At 35.9% G+C, this 24,063-nt stretch overlaps 1 protein-coding gene across 1 annotated transcript in view; it reads right to left on the bottom strand.

The window, feature by feature from the left end:
- Positions 1-24,063, bottom strand: part of MSBP (membrane steroid binding protein) — a 91,262-nt gene that overhangs the window by 55,455 nt on the left and 11,744 nt on the right. The window lies entirely within an intron of this gene.

A 24,063-nucleotide genomic window follows, 5' to 3' on the forward strand; every position in this document is an offset into this window, starting at 1 on the left:
CAAAATTGAATCTTATAACTGAACATATGATAACAATGAAAGTGTAGCACAATTTCCGTTATAAAATTAACCTTTTAGAGATAAATATCTTAGTTATATTTTGCGAAATTTTCAACTTCTGAGGTCTTGAAATGAATTACCTAAAAAAAAAAAAAAAAAGTGCTATTGGGTTCACATTACGACATTTTCACGATACCTCCATTTATTCTTATGGATGCAAAATACATTTCCACAATTTTTTTAAGTTTGCACCAGCTGGCAAAAACTTGTGTAAAGTCGAATTTCCATAAGTAGAGTATTATGTAAGTCAGGGAGTCCTGTATTTAGAAAACAAAATATTTTATGAATTTTTAGAAACAAGAAAACAAAGAAAGGAAATGTAAAAATAGTGTAACCTCTTTAAAATCTGGCACCCTTAGGGATTAAAATTGCTGGATTTTATAAAGTTAAAACTAATGGTAATTATTCAATCAACACTAACAATTGAAATTTATTACATTTGTAAATATTTATAATGACTAAAAAGTTAATGATGAATGGTTAACAAATATAAATAACAGTTCAATTTGTTAAATGTAAACAAATGACAACAAACAAAGCCATAATAAATGCTATCATATACTGTAAACATTTTCAAATGCATATCTAATACATTATTAGAGAGAATATTAATGAATGGGCTTCAGAAAAAAAAACTTAACTATTCTTCTTAAGGAATAATCATATCAAGGTATGTGTAATCTTTATCAGTTTAACATGCATATAAACCGATAAACACTGCATATACATAATATATATATATATATTTTTTTGTTTATATATAATATATATATATTTTTTTTATATATAATATATATATTTATTTGAATTTAATATTATACTGTGAAGAAATTCAATCCAACTTCACTAAGTTTAATTTTTCCTGCCATTCAGGGCACCCTCCATAGGGGGGAAAGGGGGATGCAGCAGGTGCAATTCATCTGGGTCCAAGAGTGAAAACAGCCCCCAAATCACAAAAGAATTCCACCCCTTCCCCCATAGTCCTGGAAAGGATGACCAGATAAACAAAATTTTAATTATCATACCTAGGCCCCTTGCACTCTGAAACTGGCCCCACTGCCATTATAACTAGTCATAGTTTGTCAACTGCATGACTGAATATAATGGCAGCAAAAATCTGTGGCTGCATGGAATTAAATTTTATTTGTGCGCACCAGTAAGTTGCTGTGTATGGAAGAGATTAGCCAGAGATTTAAAGAAGTGCAAAATTTTTCAAACTGTCTCACACTGGCATTTTCTATCTCTCTTTGCTTCAGCTGTTGTTAATGGACATCACCACACTGATTGTTAGCTGACACAAGCAGCACTATTTGACCACTCACACACCTGTAATTTGCAAGGGGAGTTTATGCTAAATTACAAAGTTTGCTGAATAAGCAACAGCACTAAGAGAAATTTCACCTTTTTTTTTTGAAATTCTTAAAGACAAATGCAATTGCTGATAAGAGTTCCAGATCACTTTCTTAACCTGGAAGTAGTGGCAGGTAGCCTGATAGGTGACCTTAAGAATAACATTCCCGCATTAACCATTAAACAATAAATCAAAATTTGAAATTTTTTTCTGCTTCCTAAATATTGTCATACTTTTAACACAGTTTCTGAAGTGATTTTTTTAATGATTTTCACAGAAATTGAATTTGAAAACTTGCCAAGTTACTTGCCATTGTGTCTACAACTACAGTGCATGCCACTTATTGTGTTCACTTGAGGACTCAATTGATAACTTCAGTTATTGTTATCAGCTAAACTGATAACAATAACTGAAGAAACAAGAATGCAGCCGTTCAGCACTGCATAATGATGTAGAGCAGAAAAGTGTAAATAAATGAAAAAGGTGGAAGTGAACAGAAAGAAAACACGAAAATTGAGCAACATAAAATACTTTTAATTTGACTATCCACTATTCCTTTGAGAAAAATCATCAATAAAAATGACACTCAATGTTTCTATAAATCCATAACTATTAAAAACAAATAAATAAAATATTAAAATCAAGAATTGGAGATGGATTAATACTCTACTGTAAAAGTGCTTGGTATAAGTACAGATAGAATACTTTCTTTTGGAGTAATGACACCAACAACCATACAAACTGTATAAAGCAACATCAATAAGCCTCCTAGCCCACTTGCTGTACAGGGGGTGAACCTTGTGTTAATAAACTGATAGTAAGTAAGTAAGTAACTAGCCAAGCAATGTGTCAGAGTTCAAGAACAAATCTTGATGTTACGTAATCACTTCTACTGCACATGCATAAATTGTGATAAGATAAAAATGTGATGACAAAAACCAAAGCGCTGATTACTAAACATTTTTTATATACATTAGTAAAAATCTGATGGGGATTTTGTAAAAGTGAGATACCATTACAAGAATGATAACAACTGTGATCATATGCAGCATGGCCTGCAATTTGGCTTTAAGCTCTAATGCTGATCTTTTGTTTAAAGTTTCAGATTACTTGTTTTTCTTATCCTAGTTGTTTTTGAAAGATTTACTGTTTTCATGGAGTAAATAAGATTACAGAAAAATGAAAAAAATTCTCTCCAGGAAGCAAGATAAGCAGTTTCAAATCTGTTGTGCCTCTAAGTGCGCCAAATTTCAAATAAATGTTGAAATAAACCTGAAAGAAGTAATTAATAGCATTGAATATATGTTTCTTTTTAATAATATTTATGTGATAAGCAAAAACACATGTGCAGGCTTGAAATTTCGCATACTGTCTTTTAGCTAGAAAATGGAAAAGAATAAGAGAGTGATGTTTCTAAATTATGCCCGAAATGGCTTTTGGCAAGTTTCAGAAAATTATTATTATTTCATTTTGTTTTGTTTTTGAAAAAAGGTCTAAAAACACACAGCACATCCTGAAATTTTTAATTTTTTATTAAAACTTAAAAAGTACATATAATAAGTACTTTTCAAAAATTAAAAAGAGAGTTGGGCACCTGTTATCATATCATATCCAAACATGCCACCATTTTTTGCAACATTTAGGTTAATATTTCTGGAAAAAGTTCTTGGTTATAATAATGTGCCAGATTTTGCACTAAAATGCATAGTTTCCTATATATCTTATAATTAATAATTTAAGATTTTCATACATTTTCAGTACCTTAGATATAGCTATTCCAGGCATACCCCCACCAGACTAACTTCTAGGGTCCTAAGCAGCTAACCTGATTACTCTTAAATCTGCCATCAGTGATTACACACACAAGAAAACCTTTATGAATACGTACCATAACAACTAGTACACTATGGCCCTAGTAGCCAGTAAACCACAAAATTCCCCATGAGAAAGGGCAAGGAGCTGCAACCCAAATTTTCTCATGTTCTGAAACTTACACCCAACTCCAATCTGTGACATATCTTGTCTTTATTATTTCCAAAATTTCTTATAGGAATAATCAAGATATGCAGATAAGATATGCTTTATTTTTCCTATTGAACTTTTCCTTTCTACTTTCACATTTTTCCTTTCTTGAGTGATGCTTCAAGACATCATATCCAATTCATCATAAAGAACCTCCCCTAGCTTTTATTAATTACATCCATTATTAATCAGGGACTTCACAACAAGGATTCCCCCCCCCACAACCACTAAAGGTGGTTCCTTATCAGTCTTCATGCTACTTCACTACCATCTGCCAGACATCATACAGGTCTGGCAGCCACATTTTAGGAAGGATGTAAAGTTGCTTGAGCATGTACAGAGAAAGGCAACAAGATTAGTGAGGGGGAATGAAGGGGGTTCTCTTACCAAGAGGAGCAGGGATTCTGATAGGATTCTTCCTTTTGCTCAGATTACAAACCTGAGGGGGCATATAAATTAAAATTGAGGAAAGACAGTTATAGTATAGATGTGCAGAAATTTTCCTTTAGTCAGCAGGCAGTTGATTGCTGGAACAAACTTCCATGTCGTTTAGTTGAAAGCTTAAATAAATTCAAGGAGGAACTGGACAAACTTTTAGAGCAGGGGTGGGCAACAGCCGGCCCGTGACGATGTTGAATCCGGCCCCCTCGGTAAATGCATAAATATAGAAAATCCATACCTGACTACACTCGCCGTAAACGTTCGGCTTAATTCGATTCAATCGGGAATCGCGGCCAGTACAACAGTAACCAAGTGATTCTACACAGCGTCAAAGAGTTATTTCCTAATTATTATTGTAGCATCGATCGAACGAAGTTCCTTTCGGTTTGACTTCTTATTGAAAAAAATAATATTGGTGCGAGATATTTTATGTTTTATGCCTTTTCTAATTATTACAATTTTTAATTTAATATAATTTATAGCCCATAAAATGAGCCAATTAAAAAAAAAAAAGAAAAATTGATGCCGAATGCCGCATTTTCAATGATAATTGGACATTCAGATATTTTTTTAAAAAAAACATTAATAATTTGGTAATTCAAGTAATATAACATTTTTTAGGTTCTGATTTTTTTTATTAAATCGTTCAATCTATTCCGGCCCGCATCATGATGCGAAAATTTCATTCAGCCCGCATCATGATACGAAAATTTCATTCGGCCCGCTGACGAAAAAAGTTGCCCACCCCTGTTTTAGAGGGAATGGATATGTGAAATTTTTTTTTTTTGGCTGATGCTACATACGCTTGCTTTCTTGCATGGCATGCCTCTACTACTACTACTACCTTTAAGGTCCCAATCATAAGGTTTCTCATGAAAATGACTATTGCACATTAATTGTAGGTTCAATACTAATGGCTGACACTTTCAGTATCTTCCTAAATACAATCAAACCTTTTATCTGAGCAATTTTCAAAGTGAACAGTTGTTTACTTCGAATTATATGCACAAAGAATCTAGTCAGATATCAAATAACTATTACAATTTTTGCCTTTTGCTTCAATGTGCTAGTTTTGGTTTTAATGATTTTAGTTTCTTTATAGTTTTACTAGTGTTTGAGCCATCAGTTACGGCCCCCACCCCCACAGTCCCTGGGATTCTCAATAAACCATCCCTCAGCCATGATGACACTGTTAATTAGTATTTCCATCATGCATAAAATTTCTGTTGATTGTCTTTCTTAATGCTATCTGTGAACATAAAATCAGAATGTTTCATAAAAAAAATATAATAAAATAAAAAATAAGGTCGACCATGCAAACAAACTTTTCCTGTATAATTTCATGATGCACAGTGTTACTACGAGTATCTGCTCTTATAATCTAATTATCCATTATGATTCTTCAAATAGGCCTCCATGGTTGGGAAAATAATCACTTACAATGACTGCAATAACTAATATATATATGACAAAGGCTTTAATAAAGTAAAATTAAATTAAACACAAATAAAACTGCATATTTAATGTAAATAATAGAATGCAATGATAAAACTATGGAGTAAAAGCAACAAAAATAGATTAAATTAAAAATATGAATATTATGGAGTTAAAAGCAATAAAATAAAAAACCTAAGCTTTCAAAGGCGATCACATCCTTTGTCAACAGCAGAACTTTTACAGAAATAGTACATCCTTAATACCAGTAGGATTACAGCTCTTGGTATGTGTTGCTAGAAGAGCATGGGAATTATCCTCCAGATATGCATGAAGCTGGAAATGGTCTGGGATCATACCAGGCAGAACCATTCATCCAATCCAAGAATTATGGTCTTGAAGAGGGGATGAATACGGACTCCCTCTATTAATGATGTTATGTTTCTAAAAACAAATTTGTAAGCATCAACTCATTTCTGGTGCCAACATCTATGTGAATGATCAATACTAATTGCATTGTATGAAGAAATTTGATGATCTCACACCCAGAAATGCATGGCTACAGGAGATTTCCCAAATGCAGCAGACTATTGTATTTATATGCTCCCCTATACAATCCTTAAACCTACGTGCTGACTCCCCTAAATAACAATCCTCACAATCAGACATTTGATCTTGTATACAGTTCCAGTGGTGCTCTTGATGGGTACAAGATTTTTTATCCTCAACACAACTGCGTGCATCCTCCAGGAGCTGCACACAGTATGTTTCATAGGTCAATAATATCCTCGAGATCCATTCTGTTAGCCTAAATACACTATTAATTTGTAAAAATTAACAGAACATGTAGAAAACATGATGTAACTAATTAAGCTTACAATGAAGTAAGACAAAAATTTGGTATGGTGGTATACCATAGAATAACAATGAAATTAGAAAACAGCAAGAAGCTTCAGACAAGTATAAGGGACATTTATAGGGATTGTATAAGAAATATGAAAAAGATCACTTTACAGAAGTTAATGCTCAAAAATATGGGCACATGATGTCCCTTCAAAGGCTAAACAGGTCTGACAGCAGTGAACCATACTTGATATAAGGGTGTCTATAAGATTCTGAGGCAACAAATTCCATTCTTCCACCAGTGCAGACTTTAGTTCACCAAGTGACCGGAGAGTTGGCTATTGGTGTGTAATGCGACATCCAAGGGCGTTCCATACACGTTCGATTGGATTTAAGTCTGGTGATTGTGCTAGCCACAGCAGTCATGACCAGCAATGAAGATGGACAATTTCAATTTCAAGATATTCCTCCATCAAAAGAAAATCTGGGTCAATCACACCCCTAAAAAGTTGCACTAGGCTTCGATGATCTATTTTCGGTACCCCTGCGCAGTTACAGTACCCCTATCTAAAACATGAAGAGGGGTGCAGCCGTTGATCATTTTCCCGCCCCACACGAGAACACTGCCTCTTCCACAAGTGTTCCTTTTTCCGAGGTTGAAGGGATTGTACCGCATTCCTCATTGTCTTCTGATGAAATAACATCTACAATTTGTTTGTAGGCTAAAACAGGACTAGTCAGAGAACAGAACTGTATTTCATTTGTCAGCACTCCAAGTCACATGTTCATGGCACCAGTTTTGACCACCTCTGCATCATTTGGGGTTAATGGGATACATACCACTGGCTTCCTTGCATAGAGTCCACTTGAATTGAGCCTTTTTAACAGAGTCCAGTTGGAAAAGTTTTCACCTGTCACTGCAGCAACTTCAAGAGACGGTTGATGACAGGACATCATAGGGTTACTTCTTGCTGTTATACCCGGATACAGGTCTCTTCTGGTTGATGTAACCCTTGGGCGAACTTTGCCAGCTCTTCTTGTAATGGTTCTTGTCTCCTGAAACTGCTTCCTTAGTGCTGAGATGATGCAGCGTAACATATTAAGCCAACGTCCCAACTCCGCCTGCCCAGCTTCAAGTCTTCCAATGGTACACCATCTCAATGATGTTATTTGGTTTTTTAGAAGCATTAGCAACTAAGGCCATATTGCTCCGGGGATATGCTGTGGTTATTCCCTGACCTTTGCGCATCATCCGTATTTGGTGGGCATGGGCTCGAATCCCCCACCTCAATGAATTATCTAAAGAATGATGACTTGCCATCCTGGGAATGGGAGTCGTGGCTATCCCACTGAGCAAGCAAAAAAACAGGAATGAAGTGATGTGGCCGCAACGCTTGTTTTTATAGACATGAATAATCTTTAAGGTGGCAGATTCATTTCCATTGGATACTCTGAATTTGCATGGCAGGATGCCTACTATATCAAATATTGTCTTCAGTGGCCCTATTCACAATAAAATATTTATGAAAATTACTTTGTTCTATTAATTTTGGTGAGCAGTGTAAATGTTATTGTTATTGTTATTTTGGTTTTTAGGAGCATTAGCAACTAAGGCCATATTGCTCCGGGAATATGCAGTGGTCATTCCCTTGACCTTTCCGCATCCTCCGTATTTGGTGGTGACGGGCTTGAACCCCAGTCTAATCAAGAAGCGTGTGCTATGCACTGCTGCTCCTTCCCACCTGGCTATGGAGGTGCAGAAGTGTAAATGAATGCACCACCCATCTGAGTCTTCTCTGGTCTCTTTCCGTCATTTTCTACATTCTACCACTGTTTCTTGTGGAAGATATATGCTGTTTCATATAATGATTAACACAACCACCATTGCTCTAAGGTATTGCAGTTATTTTTGCAATGGAAAGAACAGATTTATTGCTGATATGACATCCTATGAAGGACACCTCCTTGGAAATCTCTTAACTTCTGTATTTTCTTGATTTGTTTATCTCAATACTGAATGAAATTATAATTGCTGTTATACCATTTCTGACATTTTTATTTTTCCCAAATGCCACAGATATTCTGATACTGCAATATAGTATCTAATCAAAAAGATATTTCTTCACTGCCAAAGCCGTATTTTTTATTTTTTTATGACTGTCTATTCTGATTGACATAGGCCTTGGGTGACCTAAACTAGCTCTTTCTGTAATGGTTCCTGTCTCCTGAAACTGCTTCCACAGTGCTGAGATGACACTGCATGACACATTAAGCTAATGTACCACTTCCACCTGCAACTACATGGTTTCAAGTTGTCCAATGGCCCGCCATCTCAAAGAATCATCTACACAACAATGGCTTGCCTTCCTGAATACTGAATATGTGGCTACCCCACTGTGCCAAAAACAAGAATGAAGTAATGTGATCACAACCCATGTTTTTATAGTAATGAATAATATGCATAACATGCAGCTCTATATGGTGGTAGATTGTTTGGATTAGGCCTGACGCAGCCAAGTGGTCAGGAGCACGAGTGCAGTAGTACACGCTCTTTGAGTGGACCGGGGTTCAAGCCCATGACTGCTAAATACAATTAAAATTTGTATTGATCGATTTATTATAAACTCCACTGACCTGGTGGTCATGCCGGAGTATAAACAAGACCATACTCAGAATTTGCCTGGCATGATGCTTATAATATCCAATATTCGCCTTTGGCAACACTGTGCACAATAAAATATATATGAAAAACATTTTGTTCTGTTAATTTTGTCGAGCAGTGTGGTAAGGAATATAAGCTGTGGTGACATGGTGTGAATGCCTCTCTCCATTTCTGTTCCCCTTCTGAAATATAGATGCCCAAAAATCTTCCATGAATAGCTGCGTTTTCAGAGATATGCTGTGTCACATCTAATTTCCTCCAATCTGTCATATCCAAGTCAAAGATCAAATGGGAGAACATATAAAAGCAATTGAGGCTATCCCATAATCAATATCCCACTGATTATGGGATAACTCCTGTGGCTGAGAACTTATGGGAAAAAAATCATCAAATTTCCCAGGAACTTTGAGCCTTTTTCGGTGCCAATAACCATTTGCATGGTTATTGGCACCGAAAAAGGCTCACAGGCTTACGAATTTGTTCTTCGGAATTAATACAGATGTATTCATCTCCTTGTCAAGACCAGTGTTTCCCAAACTGGGGTCTGCAGACCAATTCCAGAGGGTCCTCAAAATGAATCCTCTGGAAATGGCAAAATTATTTGTTCTATGTATAGCAAATAAAGTTGAGTTGTTTTAAAATGGGTTTTCAGAATTTTCTTTTCTGAAAACCCAGCGTTCATACATATACATGCAGAGAAACATGCACATATATAATAGTCAAATTTATTTTATGGTATCTATCTGTAGGGAATTAGTTGTATAAGGACCAAACTAACAAGTTAGTAAAAGTAAACTAGCTTTAGCCTGGAAGGTCTATATAAAATGACAGTAATGGCAGTGTGCTACTGCAACAGGATCTAGAAAATTTGGGCAGATAGGCTGAGAAGTGGCAACTGAAGTTTAACATTGACAAATGCTAAGTACTGCATATGGGTAGAAGAAACCCCAGAAGAATGTACCAACTGAGTGGTACTATACTACACTTAGGGTGGTAGAAAATGAAAAAAATCTGGGAATAATTGTGCAATCAGATATGAAGTCTTCTGAACAATGCAGACAGGCAGCCAGAGCAGGTTGTGGGGTACTGTCAATCATACACAGGAATTTTGTTAGTAGGGAGGAGGTGATTGTCCCTTTGTACTGCATACAGGTCTGGTGGCCTCATTTTAGGTGATCTGATTGAGGTGTATATGGTCTTGAATGGGTTGAGTACGCTGAATTCTTATGGGATTCTTCCGCTTGCTCAGATTATGAACCTGAGGGGACATAAATTCAAATTAAAGAAAGACAGTTGACAGAATAGATTGTGGAAATTTGCCTTTAGATGTTGTTATGGAAGTTGATAGATTAAATAAATTCAAGGACAAACTTTTTAGAGGGAATGGATGTGTGAAATTGTTTTTTTTTTTTTTTTTGGTTGATGCTACATAAGCTCATAAAGCTTGCATTCTTGCATCACATGCCTCCATTACTACTACTACTAAAATCTTTTAGAGACTGTAGAAAATAGCTTATACAGAAAAATTAAGTTATAAAAAACCATCTGAATCAAAGTGACTAATAGAGAGCAGACTAAATGGTATGGCTACTATATGATTAAGTAAAGTCAGAGGCTGCAAAAGTAAAAGTAAGGCCATGTAATGGCCTTACTTTTACTGATTTATAAGGAAATGATATCCTGAGATGTAGAGGATAGAATGACCTGAGTGATGAGTATAGGTTAAGAATAAAGTCTGTAATCCAAAAATGTAGCCTTAATAAAAATTACAGAGAGAAATGATTAACTACTTTAAATAGAAAATATATTGGAGAAAATTATTTGTAATAATGTATGTAATAATAAATATAGTCAACATAGATCCAAAAGGCAGTATTAGATGCATACAGGTGATGAATCCAAAAGTGAACAGGTACTGAATAAATATACTCAATCGTGAAAGATTGTTTGTTTGGGGATTTATTAGGCGCATCGGCATCTGTGGCCATAGTGCGCAATCGTGAAAGAGAGTAGTATATATCCAAAAGTTGTTTTTGATGAAGAGATCCAGTGTAAATTTTATAAGACAATACTCAGCTGATTGAAGACAAACAGTTGCCATAAGATTCAAGTAATAAAAAATCCAGTGGTAATAGAATGTAGTATAAGTCCAGAAATGGATAACAATAGGTAATAATTTAGATGATTGAATACTCAAAGGTAGGGTTGTAAGTTACCAAGTTTTTTGGAGACAGTAAAGTAACTTTAATACTTGAAAGATCCAAGACACAAAAATTGTTTTTACCCATATATATTAGTATCCATACTTGAAAACATAATCTAGAATGCAAATTAAGTCTCACCATGGGCAGTGAATTCTAGGTAATTTCAAGAAGGATTGTTAAAAAATGAATACATATATAAAAAAAATATATAAAAAGTAAGTAAAAAACTTAGTGAGTAAAGAAACAAAGTAATCATTCCTTAGAAAATACTTCCACAGAAAATCGTTTATAGTTATTACTCACCAAGTAAATACCACCATTAAACTGCAGCCATTATCAAACCCACTGCAGGATGGAAGCCTCCTTAACAATTCATGCTGAGGGAAATGGACCATAATCTGCCATGCTGGTTCAGTGCGGGTTGGCAGATCGACCGTATTTAGCAGTCAGGGGCTTGAACCCTGGTCTATTCAAAGAGCGTGTGCTACTGCACTCCTGCTCATGACCACTCGGCTATGGAGGTATTACAACTGTACAGATACTATTAGAACTGACCAGTTCACAGTAAATTATAACCAAATTTATGCCTGATAAAATGGGCAACTATATTGAAACTGTAGCCCATCAACCAAATTTTCCTCGATCTTGCTGTAGTAGCTCACCCTGATATTACCAGTTAACCACTCTGCCACAACCTTTGTATCACCTGCAAACTTTGACATTAAGCCTGATATACCTTCATCAATATCATTAATAAATATTGAAAACAACAATGGACCCAGCACTGAACCCTGCAGGACTCCATTGATAACCTTAGTCCACAAAGAACAGTGCCCATTGATAAATCGCTGTCTCCTTCCACTTAACCATCCCTCTATTCATAGCAGTAACTTGCCCATAAATACCACATTGATCCAGTTTGTACATCAATCTTTTATGTGAAACATTATCAAAATTCCTGAAATACAAGTAGAAGATATCAAAATTATTTTGCATCCAGTTCCTCTGACTGTGCATCATAGTAACTTATCACATTGGTTAGACAAGACCATCTCTTAATAAATCCATGAATGTGGCTGCAGCATGCATTCACTGCAATTATACTGCATTCATGTCCAGATGGTCCTGCATTACTTCTTTAACCAGTGACTTCATTATTTTCTCTGGAACATATTGTTGGCGTTCTATCAAAACCTCATATGTTGAAAATGACTACTTTTCAGGAGAACCATTATATACAAGGTTTTGATGGTCACAATATGCAGCCAACGACATGAGGTTTCTGCATTGTCTTCAAACTCTTGTTTTGATCGGTTGATTACTTCCGAGGTTTTGCAGGGCAATGTGGGACCAAAAATGAAACTCATTACAAACAAAATCAATTTTTTTACGAATTCAACATACAAGATTTTGATTAAACGCCAACAATACGTTAAAATAACAGGTCTGCAATTATTCATGTCATCTTTTGATCTTCCTTTATCAAGGGGACATTCGTACATCTCCAGTCCCTGTGGACTGGAGATGTACGAATACTGGGGACCTGAGTCCAAGGATGCTCGTATAATTTTGGCTAAGGATTTGCTTACCTCCTTTGCTGCCTTCCTTAATATGATTGGATAAATCCCATCAACCCCATGTGCCTCTTTTATGTTCAGCTTCAACAATAACTCTTCCACTTTCCTTTCAGTTATCATTAACTCCCCAGTATTTGATAAAACTTCTGGCATCCCCATCCCCTAAAGAATTCCTCACGTGTGAATGTAGATGCAAAATACCTATTCAATTTGTCAGCAACCTGAGCAGGGTCATCAATAATTAACCCATTGGCATAAAGTGGCCCAATGTTTTTTTTTTTTTTTTTTTGTTAGTTGTTGGCGCATCGGCTTCTGTGGCCATAATGCACCTCCCAAGATTTTCACACTACTCTGATCCGAGCCTGAGGCAGGATTCGAACCCGTGACCTTGGGGTTGCCAGGCAGGCACCATACCCAACCGGCTAGCCTGGTCGGCAGGCCCAATGTGATTTAACCCCCATCCTTCTATTGTTAATATAAGCATAGAAGTCTTTGTTCCTTTTCTTTGCATTCTTAGGCACAGCCTTCACATAATCTACCTTCGCTTGCCTAATCTTTGTGACTTGATTACAGACTAACTTATATCTACCACAGGCTTTTGAATCACCTGATAATTTAAATGCATCCCATGCACTTTTCTTCTCTGCCATGTGTCTCAATAGTTCATGACATCCATTTAGGTCTAAGCCTTGAACAACATTCCTTTGTTGGTATGAAAAGCCTAGTAGCTTCTATGATTACTTCCCATTTACAATTTGCTGCTGGTAATCATTAGTTGGTCTCACTGCATAGAATTTAAAAACTGTCTGAGAACACTGTAGTCACCATTACAAAAGCCTTTCCTTTTATTCTTGACAGTGGTCATGTCTTTAACCAAATTTCATATTATTACGCTATGATCACTGCTACCCAGTAGGTCTTTTACCTACAGATTCTGAATGCTGACAGTTATTTAAAAGAGACCATTACTACCTTAAGTCCTGAAACAGGCTGTCATAGTAGTGTTTCATCTACTCATAAGCAAATGGCAGATTTAACTGTTTAGCAATATCATCTGTATGAAAGCAGTGCAGTACCAGGGTAACTCATTATGAATGCAAAGAATATTCTACTGTGAGTGATAAGACTGCTGCATTAATTAGGCACTTTAATATTATTTGTCATAAAAAAAAAAAAGTTCTCAACTACATACAATAAAAAAAATTAGATCACTTTTTTTCACATTCCGGTTTGTCCTTGGTTAATGTCTGTTGATGTGGATATTAGTATTTGCAATTGCCACATAGTGCAAGGAAGCATATGGCTTATGCTGCACAACCAAAAAAATAAAAATAAATAAATAATATAGCGACTTCTTACTTCATGCATGTTTAAATTAAGCAAATTTAAGCAAGAATAAGCGTTACTTATTCAAAGTAGTGCAATATCATGGCAACTCTTGACAATATATTCACATAAACGATGTTCACATAAACGATGGCGTTTTTGCTAATTTTTCCACATTTAAACAAATTAAGCAAATTTAAACAATGTACAAGTTAGTGCAAAAGCATCATATTAGTACGCAGCAAATTAGCAAAAACAACATTGTTTATGTTATATCTCATATTGTGAATATCTTCACGAGTTGCCATGGTATTGCACTACTTTGAATAAGTAACAAAGGAGACTATTATTACATATTCTCAGTGGATACCACCACTCAGACAGCACCATTTTGGGGCTATTTGGCCCTTCTTCGAGAGGGGGGGGTAGGTACCTTGGTGATGCAATGATGACAAAACAGTTGTGAAGTATAACTCCACAATATGAGAGATGCCTGATGATATATAAAGTGAATTTAGACTGGAACACTTTAAGGGCTTAAGCCTCAGGCTGCAAATTTAAAATAATGTGCAGCAACCATATTTACAGAAAGTGCCACAAGAGGCAAAGTACATACCCAAACAGATATTCAACCTCAACAAAACAGATTTATATTGGAAAAAAATGCCCGATCGCATTTATATTTCCATTGCTGAAAAGATCGCTTGGCTTTAAGGTGGTGAAAGATCTGCTAAACTTTCTGTTTGGTGCCAATATGGTGAGTCCTAAACTGAAACCTGTGTGCATTTACTACTATTAAACCCTCGTGCCCTTAAATGTTACATACATGCCTGTGTACTGGTACTCAAACCCTAAAGGGTGGTTGACTGCTGTTATTTTCAAAAGTTATCTTGAATCTCAGTTACGACCAGAATTTGAAGTGTATTGAAAGACAGAAGGAATTCCGTTCAACATATTATTCTTGATAATGCCACAAGCCATCCACCCAGTATTGTTGATGTCTGTTTCAATACAAAGATTGCTTTCTTATATGCAAATACAACCTCGATACTCCACCATATGAACCAACATGTGATTAATTCTTTTAAGGCTCAGTATTTAAAGCACATTCTGGCTGATCTAATTGACAAGACCGACCACAAACAGATGAGTGTCCAGATCTTAGAAACTCCTTCAAAGGCTCTGATACCAATAAAGATTATGCACAAACTAAAGACAAATGTGTGAAACTTGTAAAAAGATAGGGTTCACTGAAGTGAAGGCAACTGATATCAATGATTTAATTAATTCACATCATCAAGAATTGTCAAATGAAGATCTGTTTGCACTGGAGCAGCATGGCGTTTAAGAGGCAGCAGCGAGCGAAAGCCCAGAGGTTAAAGAATGCAGGATGACAGTGAAAGGAATAACGAAAGCATTAAATCTTATAGATGAAGGCCTAAATTTGTTAGCTGATGAAGACCCTAATCTTGAATGAAGCTCTAAAGTGCAATGTAAACCTAGAACTTGGTTGCTACTGAGTTGTTGAGTAAGAAGGCAACATGCAGAGCAACTCTGGATTCCTAACCTTTTCTGCGGCACTATTACAGATCACTTTGTAGCTGTTTTAGGCTTCAGTACTTCAGTTAAAAAAAAAAGTTAAACTGCAGCCATTATCAACCCACTGCAGGATGGAAGCCTCCTCAACAATTCATGCTGAGGGATATGGACCATAATCTGCCACGCTGGTCCAGTGCGGGTTGGCAGATTGACCGTATTTAGCAGTCAGAGGCTTGAACCCCGGTTACTCAAAGAGCGTGTGCTACTGCACTCCAGCTCATGACCACTCGGCTACAGAGGCAGTACTGCTCTGTAACTTTTCCATGCTGTCTTTTTTTGCCCAAGTAATATGGCAATTTCATTGGAATCTTTCTGTGGAGTACTTTTTTTTAATAGTATTTACGCATTCAAGGCTTGTATGATTGCTATTTTAAAAGGTATAACATAATTCAATTGTATTTGCTCTCTGTGCAATATCTAACAGTTAATAGAGGCCATGTGGCACCTTAAGGCATCATAATTTCCTTTTCTAAAATTATAACCCATTCCTTTGCCTTTAACTACTGCTACCTCTCTTCATCATCCACCACAGAACTCAGTGATCACTTTTGCAATTATGATCAAGATTGAAAGGTTCAACTCCAATTTCTGATGCTGGGAGGAGATTCCCGACTTTTTTCAAATGAAATCAAACAGAATAGCAAATGGAGACATCTGCTATTCATTTAAATGATGAAAGTAAATCAACAGCAAAGATTAATTTTTAAGAAAGTATTTTATTCCTTGACATGTCATTCAAGATGTTTTGTTAGCAGCATGGTGCACAGGTAAAAAAAAATGGAAATGTGGAAATTTAAATGCTTCAGCCTATATAGAGACACAGGTAATTTTCAGAATTTTGTGGTACTTCCCAAAACCACTTTTTCAGTAACTGTATTGCTGTCTTTGCAACACTAGCTACTTTATGGATGCAGGATATAATGGAAAAAATTCTGTAATATGTATTCCAACTATTCAAATAAAAAACTACTCGCTCAAATGTTTTAACTTCACAAATTTCATGAACAATTTCTTTTTAGTGTGCTTTGATTTGTCATATTACGGAATCAATAAATAAAAGGACATTAAAAAAAAATCAATTATATACCTGTTTATGATACAACTGATCAGAAAAACAATAAAATTGACAGGTAAAATCCTGGTTTAAATACAATCAAATTACCAAAAAACTAAAATTGAAAATTAATATATTTAACCCAACAATGGGTACATAAATTTTTTCATGAAGCAATCACATGCTAAAAAAAAAAAAAAAAAAAAAGACCCCATTTTATATCCCTAAAGATTATAGAAATAAACAAGAAATAATTCAAAACTGACATTAAAGGTGGCATTAAGAAGTTAATGCCACCTTTAATGTCAATTTACTGTGACCACAACAGTGAACAATACATTTTGTATAATGAAAATATTTAATATTTTTTTAAAATACACCCCCCCCTCTCTCTCTCTGGAGCACTTCAGACATGTGTATTTGTTCATATTCTAATATCAACTCGCAAATTTAGATGCACCTTCAATGCTTCTATGAACAGAAGAATGTGTTACTATGGTTAGCACTGCCACAAAAGTAAATTTTGAAATGAAAAGATCATGTTCTTTGACAACTGGATGCCAGCCAGATGCTCCAATAAAATGTGAAGCCAGTGCTCATAATAAATTGGAGATGTTGCTATAAAACATGAAGCTAGCATGCTTCTACAACTGGATGCAAGGGATTCTAATAATCATGAAAATTTCATTTTGGCGATTATCACAGAATGCAAATAATTATTGAAAATCAAATTAAGAAAGCATGTTCTCTGATTGTTTCAATGCCAAACTTCTTCAATAGCAAAACAATGAATAATGCTGATTGAAACTGAAGTCAATAATGAATGACAACTAAAATTCACATTGAAGTAACTTTAATAGTTATTTTCATTTTAGCATTAGTATATGATGCAAAAAAGCAAGCTTATATAACATCACCCAAAAAACCTTCCAATTTCAGCCATCCATTCACTCAAAATGTTTGTCTGGTTCCGTCTTAAACTTATTTAAGTTGTTCACCTCCACTACACTACAACAGATGGAAGTTTGTTCCAACTATCAACCACCCACTGGCTAAAGGCAAATTTCTGCAAATCAATTCTACAATTGTCTTTCCTCAATTTGAATTTATGTCCCCTCGGGTGAGTAGTCTGAGCAAGAGGAAGAATCCCAACAGCAATGAGCTTGCTCAAACCATTCAAGGCCTTATATGCCTCAATTAGATAACCTCACAGGTGCCTAGTCTGCAGCCGCTGCAATTTACAGAACTTAAGCCTTTCTTGGTAACAGCAACCTTTGTTCCACTCACCAATCTCATTGCCTTCTCTGTACTCGTTCCAGCAGCTCTACATCGTTCCTAAAATGAGGCCTCCAGAGCTATATGCAGTACTCAAGGTGTGGCCTGACCATTGCCTTATACAAGGGGACAATCACCTCCTTATTCCTGCTAGCAAAATTCCTGTATATCATTGACAAGGCACCATGAGCTACTCTTGCAGCCTATCTGCACTGTTCAGAAAACTTCATATCTGACTGCACAATTACCCCCAGGTCCTTTTCATTTTCCACTACCCTGAGTGTAGTACCACCCAGTTGGTACATTACTCTGGAGTTACTGTTACCCATGTACAATACAGGAACTCTCCGACTTACGTAGGGGTTGTGTTCCGTGGAACACTACGTAAGTCGGAATTTCTCCAATGCTTGTGCAGCACTTGCAACTGTGTCTGCTGAAGTCATTAATCAAAAAAGAAATGTTCAACGAACATGTAAATAGAATTATTTATTTTTTTTATCTCATGTGCAGGAAAAATTACAAAGGCATGCAATTTAAAAAAATTTCAAAATTATAAAATTACAAAAAAAAAAAAAAAAAAAAAGAGAGAGAGAGAGAGAGAGGAGACAAGCATAATGTCAATAAGTTTTACCTCTAGCATAGTTGCCAGAATTGATGTCTTCAGCTGATAAGTACGGCACTGTGGAGATTTAGAAGGGGTCAGCCGCTCAACCTTACAAAAGAACATATGAATGACCGAATGGTAGCTTTTTTCTTTTCATCATAGATTTCTTTACAGCAAGCATATCATTCACCCTCTGTTAACTTTTAAGATTCATTCGCTGTCGGGATCCATCTTTTCAAACCTCACCATAGCTGATGTAATTTCACGAAATGCCATCGTCATCTCTCTGGTGATGAATCGTCTTGGCTCCTCATTTGGTTCATCTTGTGCTTCGTCAGCATTTTCTTCCTTCACTATCGCTGCTTGCAAGTCAATAAGTTCTTTGTTAGATAATTCCTTCCCTTCTTGCTCCTCTTCTTCCTCTATTAACTCCTCCACTTCTTTGGCATCAACTTCTAACTGAAGCAACTCTGCAACTTTTACAATCTTATCTGTAACTTCTTCATATGATTCATCTTTTTCAAATCCTTCGCAAGCCTTTTACGTGCCCTGGGCATATTTTCTTCCATGCGCCATTTAAACAACTTTTAGTAATTTCCACCCAGGCCGGCGCAGCAAATATTGTAAGATTTCCAAAAGGCTCCTAACATAAAATTTTTTCTCATCATCTACTGCAGACAATGCCTGAACAAATGTGCGTAAATAGTATGCTTTTAAATTCAAAATAACACCCTGATCCATAGGTTGGATGAGTGAAGTCGTGTTTGGCGGTAGAAATATGACTTGCATTCGAATTGAAATAGTCTAGATGTTTGTAGGATGTCCAGGAGCATTATCTAATAGAAGCAAAATCTTGAAAGGAACGTCATTGTCTTGACAATATTTTTCAACCTCTGGAATGAAGCAGCATTTAAACCAATCCTCAAAGAGAGATATTGTTATCCGTGCTCTCTGGTTCGATTGGAAATGTACGGGTAGGGTGGCTTCACTGATGCCCTTAAATGCATGAGGATTTCCAGAATGGTACACAAGCAGTGGTTTTAATCTGTAATCTCCCGCTGCATTGGCCCCAAACAAGAGCGTGGCCTTATCTTTTGAAGCCTTGAAACCTGGCATCGTCTTTTCCTCTTTGACAATGTGTGTTCGATCCGGCATTTTTTCCAATACAGAGCAGTCTCGTCAACATTAAATATTTGCTGCATTGAATAGCCGCCTTCATCAATAATTTTTTCGAACACATCACAAAATTTCTCTGCAGCTGCAGAATCAGCACTGGTGACCTCACCACATACTTTAATGTTGTGGAAACCAGCACGATGCTTGAACCTATTAAACCACCTGCTGCTTGCCACGAACTTGGCTTGGGGTTCGCCGTACTTATCCTTAATATCTTTATAAATACTTGTTGCTTTTACTTGAATGGTCATTGGACTCAGGGGCACTCGCTTCTGAATCTGATTTTCCATCCATATTATTAACAGCCATTGCATCTTCGATATAGCACCTGAACGCTGTTTTGTATTCACTGTTGATCTTAAGTGCGTTGATCCTTTGACATGTTCTTTTATACGTGCACTGTCCTTATATGCCTTATATGCTTTTTATATTCACTGTTGAAGCAGCGAGACCTAATTCCCTTGCAATAGATGACAAACTTTGTCCTGCTTCGTACTCAATCATTTTCATCTTCATTTCTAAATCAATTTTGTTTTGTTTCCTAGCACCACCACCGCTTTCACTTTTCGTTGGTCGCTTTCCCTTCTTCATTGTAATATGTAAATAGGAATGAAGAGAAGTTGGTGAAAATTTGTGTTTTATATAATTGAAGATTTCAGTGAAGGGGAACACATTTCACCATAATAGCGTAAAAACCCACACAATTGTTGTTATCAGTATTATCGCAAATGCAATAAGATCGAGTTTACTACCTGTTTATAATTAGATGCACTCAGTGGTGAGCTATAGTGGGCTCACAAGCGCCCATTATTTTTTTTTGAAAATTTGCGAGCCCATTTTTGAGACGATCATTTATTTTACAAATGAAATCCTGAATGCAATTATTGAGTATCCAGAGCCGAAACTACTGTGGGGTGAGCAGGGCCCCATTCCCAGCATTTTAATGGTGCAATCGATTGGTTATGCATTTTAAAATTGCTTCATTTTTGATTTAATTAGTCGGACCTCCGTTTAACGAACTTCTTTACAGCGAATTTTTTTTTATTCCCCCTTGGTAATTACATTTACGAACAGATTAGGAAAGACAACTTTGTATGCATTGTTCTGACCTCTGGGCATTAGTCAATTTAGATAATTAGAAAGTGCGATTTAAGGGTGAAAAGGATTACCATTTCACAATGTTAGTGGTGTCCGTAAAACCTATGCAATCACATACCGAGAAGTCACGCTAGTCAATATGCTTTCCATAGCCAGTCAGAGGATTAAGAAGATTCTCGACACAGATGATAGCCTCTGGTCAACGTATTGTGGCTCCTCTTTACTACAACAAATGGGCATATGTTTTTCGGAGAAGTGAGTGATCCACACCTTCCAGTAAATTTCTCCTGTCTATGTTTACATGGTCACAATACCTGAATATCCATGTGATTCCGACATTTTGCACAGTATTCAAAGAACTAATGAGAGTAGCAACATGGGGGGGGGGAGATTAAGGCAACTAAGATATTATATAAACTTTACGAAGATGAAATGTTGGCAGATTTTGAAACTTTGTCGAGCCTTTCAGTGTGTAGAAAATGTTCAAAAATATAATGGCACACAGACAACAATTAAAAAAAAACTACATATCACCAATCACCAAAAAACTAACGCAAATTAAGGATTGTTGTTGTTATTTTGGTTTTTAGGAGCATTAGCAACTAAGGCCATATTGCTCCAGGATATGCAGTGGTCATTCCTTGACCTTTCCGCATCCTCCGTATTTGGTGGTGACGGGCTCGAACCCCGGTCTAATCAAGAAGCGTGTGCTATGCACTGCTGCTCCTTCCCACCTGGCTACGGAGGCGCCTGCAAATTAAGGATGATTGCTAAAGAACTTGATGTGGAAACTATAAAGATCGGTCGTGTGTTCGGGCCACGATAAGCAGCTTTTAGCTTGCAGACGGCAATTGTGGGTTGGAGGAATCATCGTGCTTTGTACAAACATTTTGAATCAGAAGTTAAATATTCTGGATTATTAAACTGACTTTTAAATTTGGAATTTCTTAACAATTTAGCAGTAATGATTGACATCCTGCAGGAGTTCTCTTACCTTTCAGAAGCTTTACAGAATCACAATGGTAAAACCATATAAATTAATTATTCGAATTATCAGTGCTATTGCTAATTGAAAAATTCTGAAGGAAATTATGAAGCTAAAATGGAGAGCATGTTGAAGTGGAAAGAATTTGAAGGAATCAAATCGATAGCAAACAAAAAAAAAAAATTACCCCGTGACAAGTTATTAAATGCATTGTGTTATCCTTAAAGGATAAGTTATTAATGCAACAGGGCAATTTTAAATTAAATAAAGAAAAAAGATACCACTGAAATAAATTTTAAACATATGCTACCCAAAATCATGGAATGTTAAAGAACTTTCGTCTCGGTGGCAAGAGGGTGAAAACCGAATAAGAAATTTAAGTTTTCTGATAAAATATGAAATAAAAATTAATGATTTTAGAGATTTTGTCGAAGACAGTTTATCTTTAAAATCGAGTGAAATTACCTTTTCAATTAAGAAAGCCAGAAAATATCTTTGAAACCATTGAGATTAGCAGTGCTGAAGCTGAGCAAGTTTTCAGTGTAATGAATAATACTGAGTGAATGAATGAATAATGTTGACAATTAAACACGTTGCAGATTATGACATCTAAATGGAAAACCATTGCTTCAATTTGATCCGGATTGTTACGTCAAATCATTCCTCTAATCATCGCTCAGCTATTGAGCAAAGCAAAAGATCGACAAGAAATATTAATAAAGCAAATTCTATATGGCAATTTTTAGAATTAATTTTTCTTGCATATTTGTGAAATAATTTTTTTTCATGTAATCTGTGATTTTTGTGAACTTTTTCTAGTGTTTGTTTTTTATGTAATATTTGTTTTTATATTGTGGAATGTTTTGTGATATGGGAAATATTTCATTTATTTTTTATTCGCAATATTAAAACTTTTATCATGGAAAAAATGTATCCATTATATTTCCCTAGTTGTTAAAAAAAAGACAAAAAAAAAGTTGCGCAGTAGATGGTTTATGCAAAACATCCTTTGTGTTTCTTTAAGTATTTTGATTTGTATATATTGATTATGAAATAAAAGAGCTTTTTTATCGTAAATATTTTATTGATCATTCACAGATTTTCATAAGACAAGATACAAGATTTATGATAACTAAAGTAAGAGATGTATACTTGCGAGTGCAACGTATCTAAATACCTCTGTAAAATAGCACCGATTGATGTACCGAACTTGTAGTTGAAGCGATATATGCAGCTGTCAGGGGAACCTAACAAGGGAATGTAATGAAAATGCGAGATGAAAAATGAAATTGTTGACAAATATTTGTATTGTTGCAATCATACTTACTGCAGTAGTAACTTCAGGAAGCATGATTGCGACGTCACAGTATTCAAAAATTCTAAAAAGTTAGAACTCCAGACACTGTCATATCCAGTTATCATCGTAAGGCGAGGCATGACGACCAGGTTTAAGTTTTTTTTTTCTTTTAGATAGACCTAAGAATGTTTTACACATTCACTTAAACACAAGGTTAAGGGGTAATAAGTCGCATCTGTCCAACCCCCCTAAATCCGCCACTGACTCAAGATATCATACCGGTCACGAAAAATGTGTCACGCACTCTAATCACACTACTAGTAGTGTGAGCGTGGGAAGCGCCTCTGGTGGAAGCTGCGGATGACATCATTTCCGTGACCGATCAAATTTACTCAGTAGAAAGTCAGAAAAACTGCGAGCCCATTGTTAAAATTTTCACAGCTCACCACTGGATGCACTAACAGAAAAGTCCAATAAACTAGAAAGTGCAAATTGTTTTCATAGTTTTTTGGTAGTGACCTCCAGAAATGTTATTATTGTTATTTGGTTTTTTTTTTTAGGAGCATTAGCAACTAAGGCCATATTGCTCCGGAGATATGCGGTGGTCATTCCCTGACCTTTCCGCATCCTCCGTATTTGGTAGTGACGGGCTCGAATCCCGTTATAAGAATTAAAATTAATTCTTATAACGGTAACATATGATAATGATGAAAGGTCATTATAATTATGACCTTTTAGGGAGATAAATAGCTTAGTAGTATAGCGAATTTTTCAACTTCCAAGGACTTGGAACAAATTGCAAAAAAATAAATAAAATAAATAAACAAAATTGGGTTATTGGGTTCACATTATATTTTCACGATACCTCCATTTATTCCTATACGATGCAAAATACATTTCCACGATTTTTAAGTTTGCACCAGCCGGCAAAAACTTATATAAAGTCAAATTTCCGTAAGTCAAGTATTATGTAAGTCAGGGAGTACCTGTACTTTGCATTTGTTAATGTTAAACTTTAGTTGCCACCTCTCAGCCTATCTGCTCAACTTTTCCAG

The sequence above is a fragment of the Mastigoproctus giganteus genome, chromosome 11 (assembly GCF_048544385.1).
Source record: "Mastigoproctus giganteus isolate SK-2022 chromosome 11, ASM4854438v1, whole genome shotgun sequence".
In the NCBI taxonomy this organism is placed as follows: domain Eukaryota; kingdom Metazoa; phylum Arthropoda; class Arachnida; order Uropygi; family Thelyphonidae; genus Mastigoproctus; species Mastigoproctus giganteus.